A 14368-nucleotide genomic window follows, 5' to 3' on the forward strand; every position below is an offset into this window, starting at 1 on the left:
TCTCCGTCGCTTCTAGGTGCCCGGTTAACATACAATACCATACAAGTCATCACTTTAGGACCTAAGAATGTTCCGCATGTGACAGGATCTTAACAACAAGAAGTTCATGCTCTTGTGTTATCAGCACCCAAACCGATCCTATTGGCTTAGGCTCTTAAATTTAGAATGTTGGCATGCTACTGTGCGTCGGTCAGATTACCAGTGTACCGGATACCAATTCCAAGTTCTTGAGACGACAGTATTCCTGCCCAGTTGAAATAATGTTGGGAGCAGTAAACTGAGGGTTCAAATGATTCAGATGGCTCTGAGCACTATGGGACTTAACGTCTGAGGTCATCAGTCCCCTACAACTTAGAACTACTTAAACCTAAATAATCTAAGGACACCACACACATTCATGCCCGAGGCAAGATTCGAATCTGCGACCGTAGCGGTCGCGTGGTTCCAGACTGAAGAGCCTAGAACCGCTCGACCACAACGACCGGCGTGGACTGAGGAAACTCGGGCAAGAGCAGAGGAACTCGCAACTACTTCCGGACTCTCAACATCCTTCGTGAAATTTTGTTGAATAGACACTAACATGGACATTATAAACCCAGCTGCTTCTGCTAAATTTATTCAGAAATAGTAAGCTGAAGGTGAAAAGACGGAGAAAGTACGTGAGGATGTTGAAAGGGTAACACAGTACGTAAGAGGATATGAAAATCTAATACTCATGGGTGACAGGAATGCAGTTGTACGGGAAGGAGTAGAAGAAACTGTTACAGGAGAATATGGACATGGGACAAAGAATGAGAGAGGAAAAATACTAATTGAGTTATGTAATAAATTTCAGCTATTAATAGCGAGTGCTCTCTAAAGAATCATTAGAGGACGAGGTATACTTGGAAAAGACCGGGCGATAAGGGAAGATTTCAGTTAGATTACATCCTGCTCAGGCAGAGATTCCAAAATCAGATACTGGATTGTGAGGAATACCCAAGAGCAGAAAAAAACGCAGATCACAATTTAGTAGCAATGAAGAGTAAGTTGAAGTTTGAGAGAATAGTCAGGATGAATCAATACGCAAAGAAGTGGAATACGGAAGTAATAAGGAATAAAGACATACGTCAGAAGTTCTCTAAGGCTGTAGATACAGCAATAAGGAATAGCTCAATAGGCAGTACAGTTGAAGAAAAGTGGACAGTTGTAAAAGGGGCAATCACAGAGGTTGGAAAGAAAATCATAGGTTGCGAAGAAACCATGGGTAACGGAAGAAATACTTCAATTGATCGATGAAAGAAGGAAGTACAAAAATGCTCAGGGAAATTCAGATATACAGAAATACAAGTCGTTGAGAAATGAAATAAATAGGAAGTTCAGGGAAGCTAAGACGAAATGGCCGCAGGGAAAAATGGGAAGAAATAGAAAAAGAAATGATTGTCGGAACGACAGACACAGCTTATAGGATAGTCAACATAATTTTCGGTGAAATTAAAAGCAAGTTTGATAACATTAAAAGTGCAATGGGAACTCCGCTGTTAAATGCAGAGGAGAGAGCGGATAGGTGGAAATAGTACACTGAATGCGTCTATGAGGGGGAAGATTTGTCTGATGTGATAGAAGAATAAGCAGGAGTCGATTTAGAAGAGAAAGGGGATCCAGCATTAGAATCAGAATTTAAGAGACCTTTGGAGGACTTGAGATCAAATAAGGCAGAAGGGATGGTTAAAATTCCATCAGAATTTCTCAAATCATTGGGGAAGTGGCAAAAAACGACTATTCACGCTGGTGTGTAGAATGTATGAGTCTGGCGACATACCATCTGTTTTGAAAATATCATCAACACAACTCCGAAGACTGCAAGAGCTTACAAGTGCAAGAATTATCGCACAATCAGCTTAACAGCTCATGCTTCCAAGTTGCTGACAAGAATAATGTACAGAATAAATAAAAAGAAAACTTAGGATGTGTTAGGTGACCATCAGCTTGGCTTTAAATTTGGAAATTTGTGGTAAGGTCTTATGGGACCAAACTGCTGAGGTCATCGGCCCCTAAGCTTACCACTACTTACGCTAAGGACAACACAAACACACCCATGCTCGAGAGAGGAACATTCATAGCATCTGTCGAACTGGAAAAAAGCATTCGACAATGTAAAGTGGTTTAAGATGTTCGAAATTCTGTCAAAAATAGGGGTTAGCGTTGGGAGAGACGGGTAATATACAATATATACAAGAGCCAAAGGGGGAATAATAAGAGTGGACACGGAAAGATGTGCTCGAATTAAAAAGGGTGTGAGACCGGTATGTAGTTTTCTCTCATTCTATTCAATCTTTACATCGAAGAGCAATGATGAAAATGAAAGAAAGGTAGAGGAGTGGGATTAAAATACAAGGTGGAAATGATATCAATGATGCGATTCGCTGATGACGTTGGTATCCTGAGTGGATGTGAAAGTGAAAGTGAAGCAGCAAATGACGGACGGAGCAATGAGGATACAAAAAGCAGAAAAGGGCATTCCTGAAAAAGATAAGTCTACTAGTATCAAACATAGGCCGTAATTTGAGGAAGAAATTACCGAGAATGTACGCTTGGAGCATGTATTGTATGGCAGTGATACATGGATTGCGAATCCGGAACAGAAGAGAATCGAGGCATTTGAGAAGTGGTGCTACAAACTAATGTTGAAAATTAGGTTGACTCATAAGATAGGAAATAAGGATGTTCTGCTCAGAATCGAAGAGGAAACTAATATGTTGAAGACGCTGACAAGGAGAGGGGTCAGGATAATAGGACATCTGTTAAGACAACAGGGAAAGACTTCCCTTGTTCTAGAAGGAGCTATAGAGGGCAAAAATGGTACAGGAAAACAGAGATTAGAATACATCCAGAAAACCAGCAAATAACTGAGAAAGCAGGTTGCAAGTGCTACTTTGAGATGAAGAGGTTGAGAAAGGAGAGGATTTCGTGGTGGACCGCATCAAACCAGTCAAAATAAGATGCCAAAAAAAAAAAAAAAAAATCTGTAGGATATTATGACACCGAAAGAGAATTACTTGAAATAGGAGAAGAGTTAAATAACATTAAAAGGATCGTAATAGATTTCAAAGAAATGGTGTGAAAACTTTATAACCAAACAATTGGTAACGGAATTTCAGTTTTAGGACGGGAGGAAAAGAGAGGGAGGATACTCAGGGGTAAACTTTATACTAGATAATAAAATGATAGAGACTTCTCTTGCTGATATTGGAAAATAACAAAAGATATTCCATGTAAATCATCCTGATGATGAGATAGGAAACGTATACGAAGAGCTTCAAAAACGAATAACTGACACCAAGTCTCACTAAAAGACGAGAACGGAGGACTTGCAGAGCGGAAAATAGTAAGATAAAGGTTTGACTTCTGGTCGGCAACTAAGTCACCGGAAATGGATCAGAAAATCGGTCCGCCGCTATGCCCCTTCAACGGAATGTTCAAGTCATTTGTCTTTATTCCAAATATAACGAGGAGCCAAAGAAACTGATATACCTGCCTAATATCATGTAGAGCCACCGCGAGCACCTAGCAGTGCCGCAACAAGACGTGGCGTGAATTGGACTAATGTCTGAAGTAGCACTGGAGTAAATTGACACCGAATTCTACAGTGCTGTCCGTAAATCCGTAGGAGTATGAGGGGGTAGAGATCTCTTCTGAGCAGTACCTTGCAAACATCACAGATATGCTCATTACTGTTCATGTCTGGGGAGTTTGGTGGCCAGAGGGACTGTTTAAACTCAGAGGAGTGTTCCTGAAGCCACTCTGTAGCAATTCTGCACGTGTGGGGTGTCAGATTACAATGCTTGAATTTCCCAAGTCCGTCGGAGTGCACGATGGATAAGAATGGATGCCGTTGATCAGACAGGATGCTTACATCCGTGTCAACTGTCAGACACGTATCTAGACGTATCAGGGGCCCCATAATATTCCAACTGCACACGCACCACACGTCCAGCTTGAACAGTCCCGTGCTGACATGCAGGGTGCATGGATTCATGAGCTTCTCTCCATACCCGTTAACGTCCATTCATTCGATACAATTTGAAACGAGCCTCGTGCGACCAGGCAACATGTTTCCAGTCATCAACAGTCCAATGTCAGTATTGATTGGCCCACGTGAGGCGTAAAGCTTTGTGTCTTGCAGTCATCAAGGGTACACGAGTGGGTCTTCGGCTCCGCAAGCCCCTATCGATGATGTTTCGTTGAATGGTTTGCAAACTGACACTTGCTGATGGCCCAACATTGAAATGTGGAGCAAATTACGGAAGCGTTGCACTTTTGTCACGTTGAACGAATCTCTTCAGGTGTCGTTGGTCCCGTTCCTGCATGATCTTTTTCCGGTCGCAGCGATGTCGGAGATGTGATGTTTTACGGGATTCCTGATATTCACGGTACATTCGTGAAATGATCGTAGGGGAAAATCCCCTTGTTGCCTTATATAGGCGTTGCTGACCACAGTGCCGTATCATGCCTATTTAAATATCGCTGTATTTGAATGCGCATGTCTATATCGGTTCCTTTGGCGCTTCAGTGTATTACATTTGCGCAATTGCTGCTGCAGCCATGCTTCAGTTTCTAACGTTTGTACCTCCCCTGATATCCAAGGCCGATACCAAATACATCGATGTATCTTTTTTTTTTGGGTCATCAGTCTACTGACTGGTTTGATGCGGCCCGCCACGAATTCCTTTCCTGTGCTAACCTCTTCATCTCAGAGTTGCACTTGCAACCCACGTCCTCAATTATTTGCTTGACGTATTCCAATCTCTGTCTTCCTCTACAGTTTTTGCCCTCTGCAGCTCCCTCTAGTACCATGGAAGTCATTTCCTCATGTCTTAGCAGATCTCCTATCATCCTGTCCCCTCCTTATCAGTGTTTTCCACATAGTCCTCTCCTCTCCGATTCTGCGCAGAACCTCCTCATTCCTTACCTTATCAGTCCACCTAATTTTCAACATTCGTCTATAGCACCACATCTCAAATGCTTCGATTCTCTTCTGCTCCGGTTTTCCCACAGTCCATGTTTCACTGCCATACAATGCTGTACTCCAGACGTACATCCTCAGAAATTTTTTCCTCGAATTAAGGCCGGTATTTGATATTAGTAGACTTCTCTTGGCCAGAAATGCCTTTTTTGCCATAGCGAGTCTGCTTTTGATGTCCTCCTTGCTCCGTCCGTCATTGGTTATTTTACTGCCTAGGTAGCAGAATTCCTTAACTTCATTGACTTCGTGACCATCAATCCTGATGTTAAGGTTCTCACTGTTCTCATTTCTTGTAAACTTTTAATGACAGGTAATAAGGCTTCTGAAGAAGGCCAATTTATATGGGTTGAAACGTAGGTCAAGTGCTTTTGACTGCTACCATCACCAACTGGTGGCTGATTTTATTCCATTTGCACAGTTGCTGCATCAGCCATGCTTAAGATTGTGAGGTTTGTACCTGCCCAGGCACCCGAGGCTGCTACCAGATACATTGATGTAACTTATAAAATTTTATAAGCAGGTAATAAGATTCTGAATATAGCACACTTATACGGGTAGCAACCTAGGTCAACAGCTTTTTACAACTACCTTCCAGAGCTGACGGCTGTTTTTATTCCACATATTGTTATGTCAAGATTGGGCAGATGATTGCAAATGTTTATAGAAATAGAGACAGACAGGTTGTGTTAAGCGAAAAATAAGAAAGAAATCCCCAGTGAAAGACGACCGTTAAGGATCACACATGTGTCAATACAGCTTGAAGGTAGAAAATCATTAATTAGTGTTTATAATTAAGCTCTTAGTAAAAATTGAGACGATATCCATTTAATGGAATCCAATCTTAACTGAAAATAACGACACTGAGGATCGATTTCTGCCAGCTCGCCAGAGACAGCAATGAACATCGATCAAGGAAACAACCACAATCAACGAATTTCAAGATCACCTAAGTTTCGAGTAAGTATCTGACCGAATGCCACACGCGGGTAAATAAATGCACGCTCGTGAATCCGTACAACCAAATAAAGAATGTTTTAGTTGGTGATTTAGTAACGCGTTCCTAGTTCATGCTATTCACATTCCGTCGAATTCCCTAGCCTTTTCATGCTGGCCAGTAATCAACTAGTACTTGTCATAGCTTCATTGGACCTCAGCGTTTCTTTGGCTCATTATCGCCTTGATTTTCTGTTCCCGAATGGCCGTCTCTAAGAATTCACAAGGAATATCATATACTGTTTTCAGCTTACCTGTGGCTGCAGAATTAGTAAGCAGTTGACCAATTGGCCATTGGAGACAAAAGTTCCTTGAGATCCATTTGGTATCCACGTAGCACCACCTGGTAATTTTATTGTTTACATATACAGAAAAGCTTTCAATCTCCTCTCTTCAGTATCGTTCTGTTTTACAAGTTCTGATCCATGTCGTCTCATGATAACTAAATTCGAAGCCGACTTCCACTTGAAAATCGGTTACACGTTTCAATTCAGTCACACAATGTTTTCTTTCACTATTAAAAAGAGTGAAGGTACATACCCTAGAATTAATTTACTTTTAACCACAGTAACAGCGTAGGAATGCTGAACTAAAACCTTAAAAATAGCTGTAAATTAAAGCATTTTACGTGTAATAATACGGTAAGTAGAGATACTGGTGTGGATTAATACCGTGGTTAGACCTGAGACCGTGAGTTACTTGAGAACGTGAGTCGATAAAATTGTTTTTCCCTCATTCTTCGAGAGAGAAGATGGAAAATCAACAGACTGGAATCATTGTTCCAGTTCAAGCACGAATAGTTCGATTCCCGTTATTTTAAGTGATTTACTACTTCTTTCATATTCAAACAGTGTTATTATTACCTAAGAAAACACACAACCTCCAATTGCGAACAAAGCTGTGAAATGAAAGCAAAATATGTGATTATCCCATACATACTGTAAGTGGAAAGTTTTTGTGTGGGTATGTTTGTTACCCTTCACACTGAAATATCTGGACGAATATGGAAGAAATATATCGAAGAATTAGATTGTACCCCGAATTAATACATAGGATACTTTTAAAAGTAGGTAGTACAGATTATTTATTGGTTCAAATGGCTCTCAGCACTATGGGACTAAACATCTTACGTCATCAGTCCCCTAGAACGTAGAACTACTTAAACCTAACTAACCTAAGGACATCACACACATCCATGCCCGAGGCATGATTCGAACCTGCGACCGTAGCGTTCGCGCGGCTCCAAACTGAAGCTCCTAGAACAGCTCGGCCACACCGGCCGGCAATATTTATTGATTAGAAGAATATAACGCTTATGGTGGAAGAATAAAAACTTTCAGAAAAAGGTATTTATTTAGCCTTTGGCTTTTCTACTGTACCATATGTTGAGCAAGTAGCGGCAAACACGGAAGCTATCGCAGCAAGAGAGAATGACCGATTGAGCAAGTCTGCAAGCGAAGCATAAGAAGATCATGGAAGCTGAGAAATACCGTCATACTGACGACAAAGCAGAGTGTCATAAAAAAGATTAGGTACAATGCAACAGTAAGTATTTAGGTGCAGAACCTATAGAAAAGAGTCTCTGAAAGGTGAGGCACTGAAAATCTGAAGTCATTTGTTAAGGGTGGGATATTCATGTTGGCGCTTCCAGTTCTCTCTGTTGCTGTAGGGATAATATCATAGCCATTCCACCGCAACAGAGCGCACTGGAAGCTCCTACATAAATATCTCACCCTTAACAAACGTCTAATTGCTAAGTGCTGATTTGCCACTGCCCAGTAAGTAGCCTCAGTTTTTGGGTCAGTTGCAGCTATCCAGTGAGAGGGCGTCTTCGATCATCTATGGAACCACAACCACAACCGTAGTCTCAGCCTTTGGGTCAGTTGCAGCTATCCAGTGAGAGGGTGTCTTCAATCATCTATGGAACCACAACCACAACCGTAGTCTCAGCCTTTGGGTCAGTTGCAGCTATCCAGTGAGAGGGTGTCTTCGATCATCTATGGAACCACGAGTTCAGCTGGAAGGAAGCTGCTGCTGCCAGCAGCAACGCCAGCTTCCGAGGCAACACTGTGGGCTGCGGAGTCGACCGTCACCCTGCAGGCCTGCTGGCAGACTGACCTGCATGACCCTCTGGACGTTGTCTATCATCCGCCTTCGAGTGGGGGCAGAGGCACTGCTGCTGCTCATCTCGTTCCTGTGACTGCCGGCTCCTGTCTCCTAAACAGGGGCCAAGCCGACACCCGCGAGCCAGCAAGTACTTCAGGTGGACCTGGGAGGGGGAGACTCCTGAGCGCAAACCTTCGAAGTCAATGAGTGCACTTTGGAGATCGATACCTAGAGCTGGACGCCGCTGGAGTTCACGGGTCTATGGCTACCCGTGACGTAACAGCCGCAATCTAACACTTCGCTAGTCGAGCGCAGGCTGGCCACCTGCTGCTGATGAGGCGCTGCTCCGCCTGCCCGGCTGTGACTCGGCGCTTTGGAAGACAATCCTGTATTACTGCCTAATCAGTATGTTATTGCCAGCGACGTTTCCTTGTAGCTCTCGAGCGTAGTTTGGTCCTCATCACTTGACACTCTCCTGACGACTGAGGACTCTGGAAAAGGAGTCCTAATGCTGATGTCAGCAAGTGCTTGCTTGTGACAGAGGAGCCGCACCCATGCATCTTGGACAACAGCAGCTAACCATCTACGCAACTCAAACGTGAGGTCAACAACTATGAGTTGTACTACGTAACAATGTGGTGTGACGAACGACCTATTTGTTTGTTTTGTTCTAGCCTTGTCTCAGTTCCATGCGAACACAAGAGAACTTTACTCAGAGCTACTGAGGTGTCCGTACTATAATTTGTCTGCTCTCGACTTACCACGTGTTCAAGCTGTCTGAGCTACCTGTAGTATGTGTGGAAGGGTTGGTCACAAAGCACACCAGTGTGCAGAATCTCGTTGGACTATGATACAACATAAAGATTACGTATGGTTAAATTCCTTTCTTTTTGCCTGTTATGTGTGCAGTTTCTTTATTTTCTGGTATAACGACAGATGGAGTTTACGTAAATGCCAGACACATGAGAACGATTCTGAATGAAACGGCGGAAACATTGATGGGACAGTAAGCCGCATTGTTACAATTCCCAATGCAACAGAGACAAGATAACGCAGCATCGTGTAGGAGAACAGAGCAATGGGAAGCCGTTGGAGGCTTAATTCAGGATGAAATAGAACTATACTAAGAACATCCATCCATTCCATTGATCCTTCTGTAGATAACCTCATAGCGCCATTTTCAGGGAAAGCATCTCAGGGTGTATCTCCTTTTATTGGTGATGTAAGGGCTGCCGCCAAATTGGGAAGACAGTCGGAAGAAACGTCCTTGAATACGGCTGGATTAAGGTTGGTGGGTGACCAGGAGACCTTCAGTAAGACCGAAACATTTGATGAATCGACTAACGGTCTAATACAGCGCTATAGGAAGCATGACGGCAGAAGGTTCCCTAGGGAAAAACTCAATGGACTATCTCAGCAGAAGTATGACGAATCAGTGGAATCAGTCTCTGGCGGGATTAGGAATCAGAACTCGAAACGTTTGAACTAACGCAAAATGGGGGACCGATGGAGTGAATCTGCATGAGACAGAGTATAGGGCTCCGGAAGTATTTCTGATGGAAGGTTATAATGGAAAGGCCAAGTGATTTATTTGCTGCAATTAAGATTGCTATGAAATTGGAGGAGATCGACACTGCTACACGAAGAAAGGGTGATCGCGGTGTTTTTTCTTCCGAGTGAAGTGGTTTAGATGCGGGTGCATGAGCCACATCAGGATACAGTATCCTTAGCCTGAACGTTATGAATATGGGAAGGTGGCCCATAAAGCTTATGATTGTCGGAAGAAAGCATGGGACAAGGTATGGCCTAATGATCGGTAGTTAAACGGGAACAGAGGTGCCTCATCCGTCGGGCGGCATTGTCAGTAGAACATGAGAATGCCGAAAGATATACAGAGACGGAATGTTGGCTGCTAGACATACTAAATGGCAGAGAACCTAAATTTCACGTTTCATTAGCCAGTAAGGATCTCCTGAACAGGAAGAGACTGCTGTCGCCACGGTATAGGTTATGCACAGTAGATGATAATGACGTGAAGTCATCGGGGCCAACGCTGTTCGGTTTGAATGTGGGAGATAAGTGTTTCTGAGGGCATGTGGTGTTGTGCTATCTTGGGACGACTTTCTTGCTAAACACCACGCAAAAATTGACCTCTTGCAGCATACAATACAACGTGGTGTGGCATTGTTTCAGCTTGGGGCAACAGCCACTGGAAACTAACAAAGAAATGGAAAAGTTACACCGTTTTCTATGCAGGGATATAGTATGCATCAGTGAGTTGGATGGAGATTTTATGCTTCCAATCAGTGTTGATAAAATTGGGAGATACGAGGTGAGTCTGCCGAAGGGTTTACTAAATGTTAATTTGGATGTTTTGAGGGAAGATGACACGGATAGGTCAAGTGAAGTCCTCTGCCGCTAGCAAACGGTCACTGTATCTGCATTATGTGAAAAATTGAAGCTTTTACGGGGAAACGATAGAGAAGCAATGGAAGCTTTAATACTTCAGTTCATGAATTTGTTTAATCCATGTGGTCCGTTACCAGCTACATTACTCGCACAACACAAAGTACGAACAGGGAGTAATTCTCCAGCGTACAAGAGCCCATATCGTGTTCCAAAGTACAAGCCACTGATAATGGAAGAATTTCTCGGCAAGCAGCAAGCTGACGGTGTCACTAAGTATAGTGATATACCCTGCAGGGAACCTGTAATTTTAGTCCTGAAACTGCCGCCGGATGGCGCTAAGGATGTAACCTCCCCACAATAATTTAAAAGAAATGAAATATAAAATGAATGGGAACCAAGTGTAACCTCTCGCAATGAAATGTACTGACAAAGGCAACAAAAATGTGAAATTCGCAATCTGACTCTGGTGTAAGCTTCCACAAAAATAATGAAAAACAATTCACTGCTAAAATGAATGGGAACCAAGTGTAACCTCTCGCAATGAAATGTACTGACAAAGGCAACAAAAATGTGAAATTCGCAATCTGACTCTGGTGTAAGCTTCCACAAAAATAATGAAAAACAATTCACTGCTAATGAAATTCAATTAAACCGAAATATCGGTCTTTGGCCCTGTGCAAAAATCAGAATTAAAGTCTTACCTCATTGTAACTGCTAGTCAAAATTCTGCTCTTATTCTTGCGCACGGCTCGGAGGAACTGCATTGCAAATAATAATATTCCCTTTTTTTTTATTATTTAACTGAAAACTGAAACTTTTCTTTAAGGGAAGTGGAACGAAATAGTTACTTCAATTAAATAAAAATTTTATGTAAAATTGCTTTTGAAATCAAAATTATTATTGGGGGCACTTGTTGAAAATTAATTACAATAAATAAACTTTACATTATCCGATGATTATCATAATTAACAGTATACCTCATTCAGCATCTTGACCAGTGTTGCCGACAGCCTACATCACACAACCGCACTGGGCTGCTACCACTGAGCGACCGCTCTGCATGACGACTACTAGCGTACTGCACGCAACTGAACAGAGCTACTGACTCGCAACGACCACTGACAGAGTACTGCTCGTAACACTCGCGCGGTCAAGCGCATACTCTCTGGTCAGAGACGCTGCAATGCCTCGCCATCGCTGCTACGTTACATACGTGTTTCATAACCCTCCACTGGGGGGGGGCAAAAATTTGGCAGCGATGGTGAGCCATTTGGTCTTGCCAAGCGCGGCAAAATTTTTCATTAATTAGTCAACTTGTACAATTTACAGAATGTTTAGATACATGAATTAAATGTGGGGCACATGCACAGAGTACAAAACATTTCAGACAAAGACAAGATATGAGTACAAAACATAGTAGCAAATCAGAAAAATGTATATACAAATTATTTGATAGATAACAGAGTGCACAGGCACTGAAAAAATTCTTAACAAATGACATAAGTGCATACACAATGAAGTATTGAACATACAGAATGAGTACAAATCATATTGATAAATGAGAAAAGTGCACAGGCACGGAAGTTCAGTAGAAAACATATTAACACCTAACATAAGTGCACATGCACTGTAGTTCAGAACATATCATCAAAAATAAAAAATGTATATACAATATAAAAGACAAGAGTGCACATATACTGTACTTCAGAACAAATAAAAAAAAAATGTCTTTAGCATTTTCGCAATAAATAAACATAATGGCAAAACAAATCGTGTCCAAAGTGCACACGCACTGAAAAAATGTCTTTAGCATTTTCACAACAAATAAACATAATGGCAAAAAAAAATCATGTCCAAAGTGCACACGCACTGAAAAAATGTCTTTAGCATTTTCACAACAAATAAACATAATGGCAAAACATCATGTCGACCAGTGACATAAGTGTACTCGCACTGGAGTTCAGCGAATCGAAAAAAAATGTATAATCCATGAACATAAATGATGTTAACCAAAAAATTGATCTTCACTATGTGACAAGAATTAGGATAGGAAAGGGAAGGATTGCATCATGGTTGTAGCACTTTAGATTGCACACAGCTGTTCTGAAAGTCCATATCTTTCCACAGAAGTACAACACCAAGTGACACAACTTGAAGTTCTTTTCCCATCAGAATTTATCAGCGTACCCAAGACACTGAATTGTCGTAGTAATATTCCATGTTTTCATTTTGGCAGCACATTAGGTACACCAAACAATGGGACCATAATAACGTCTTCATCGCTCACGGTGGTGGACAGCATGTTGTGTCAACACCACGCTCTTACAAGGCACACCAACGTAGAATTAGTGCAAAACCAAAGATAGTGCTCCATGATCACTAGGATAAACAGGACAAATGGACATTGCAGTAATTCAGGGTAGTTAGCTTATGAGGAGAAGGACATTATGTCACATAATATTGACAATTACAGTCTTCATTAGTAGTTTGTGGCATTCATAGCCCAGTTATTGAACATTTCTGTACCAAGTATGTAGTATTACAGAAAAATGTTCATTAATTGTTTTACACAGAATCAGTAGCCTTCTTTTCTTAGTTACAAAGCATTATTAAATAATCGCATGCTTTTCCAGCTACAAAGTATAGCATAGTTAATTAATCATTTGTCATTCCAATAGTATTAATCATTAGCCTTTTCCTAATTACAAAGCATTATTAAACAGTCACATTCCTTTCCAGTTACAAAGTATGGTATCGTTAATTAATCATTTGTCATTTCAATATAGTAAGAATCATTAGCCTTCTCCTAATTACAAAGCATTATTGAACAATCACATTCTTTCCCAATTATAAAGTAAGGCATAGTTAATTAATCATTTGTCATTCCAATAGTAATAATCATTAGCTTTTTCCTAATTACAAAGCATTATTAAACAATCACATTCATTTCTAATTATAAAGCATAGTTAATCATTTGTCATTTCAATATAGTATTAATTATTAGCCTTCTCCTAATTACAAAGCATTATGAAACAATCACATTCTTTTCCAGTTACAAAGTATCAACATTGAAAACAAGAGCTAATTAATGGCGTAATTAGAATCATGGCCATTATAAGTAGTCTCATTACAATAAACAGATATATTTTTTTTGTATCATTAAGAAGTCATTACTGAAGTGACATACTATTCAGAGCTAATCAGTATTACTCAGAACTTTCTCAAACTGGTATCACTATTTGGGACTGGTAATACATTTTTTTTTTTGTTAGCAATGCATTGCGTTGGGATCGATAATTAATTGCTGAGGCATAACACTATTTGCTTTTGACCTATTGCTGCAAATGAGGATAGTAACGTCATTCGTCATGAGTCAGCTGTAGCAAGGTTATGTAACAAGGCAGTATATGTGATCACATTTATAAACGATACACAAATGGGTAAAAAATAAAAATGCAAGTACTAGAACAGGTATAATAAGTAACAGGTTTAGTAAGTCTCATGAAAAACTTCTCCTGAGAAAATATACAAAATGGATTATTGACCTGAAAGAAGAAATGCACACTATGCTGAAAAGTAGTGAACTTCGAATTAACAGGTAGTGAAATGTGTATAAAATGTGTTCCATAGCTGTCCTTTCCAAAACTTTCCGTCATCCTACTATGCAATATAACACCTGCTGTCAAAACAAACTGCAACAAATACTTAAATAACTACATAGCATAAATACATAACTTCAACATTATCCTCATCTGTAAAGAAAAAACTTCATTATCCATCACTTCATTATCCATATTATCATAACTTCATTATTATCATCACCTGTAAAGAAAAACTTCATTATTCATAACAGCA

The sequence above is a fragment of the Schistocerca piceifrons genome, chromosome 2 (assembly GCF_021461385.2).
Source record: "Schistocerca piceifrons isolate TAMUIC-IGC-003096 chromosome 2, iqSchPice1.1, whole genome shotgun sequence".
Taxonomy (NCBI): Eukaryota; Metazoa; Arthropoda; class Insecta; order Orthoptera; family Acrididae; genus Schistocerca; species Schistocerca piceifrons.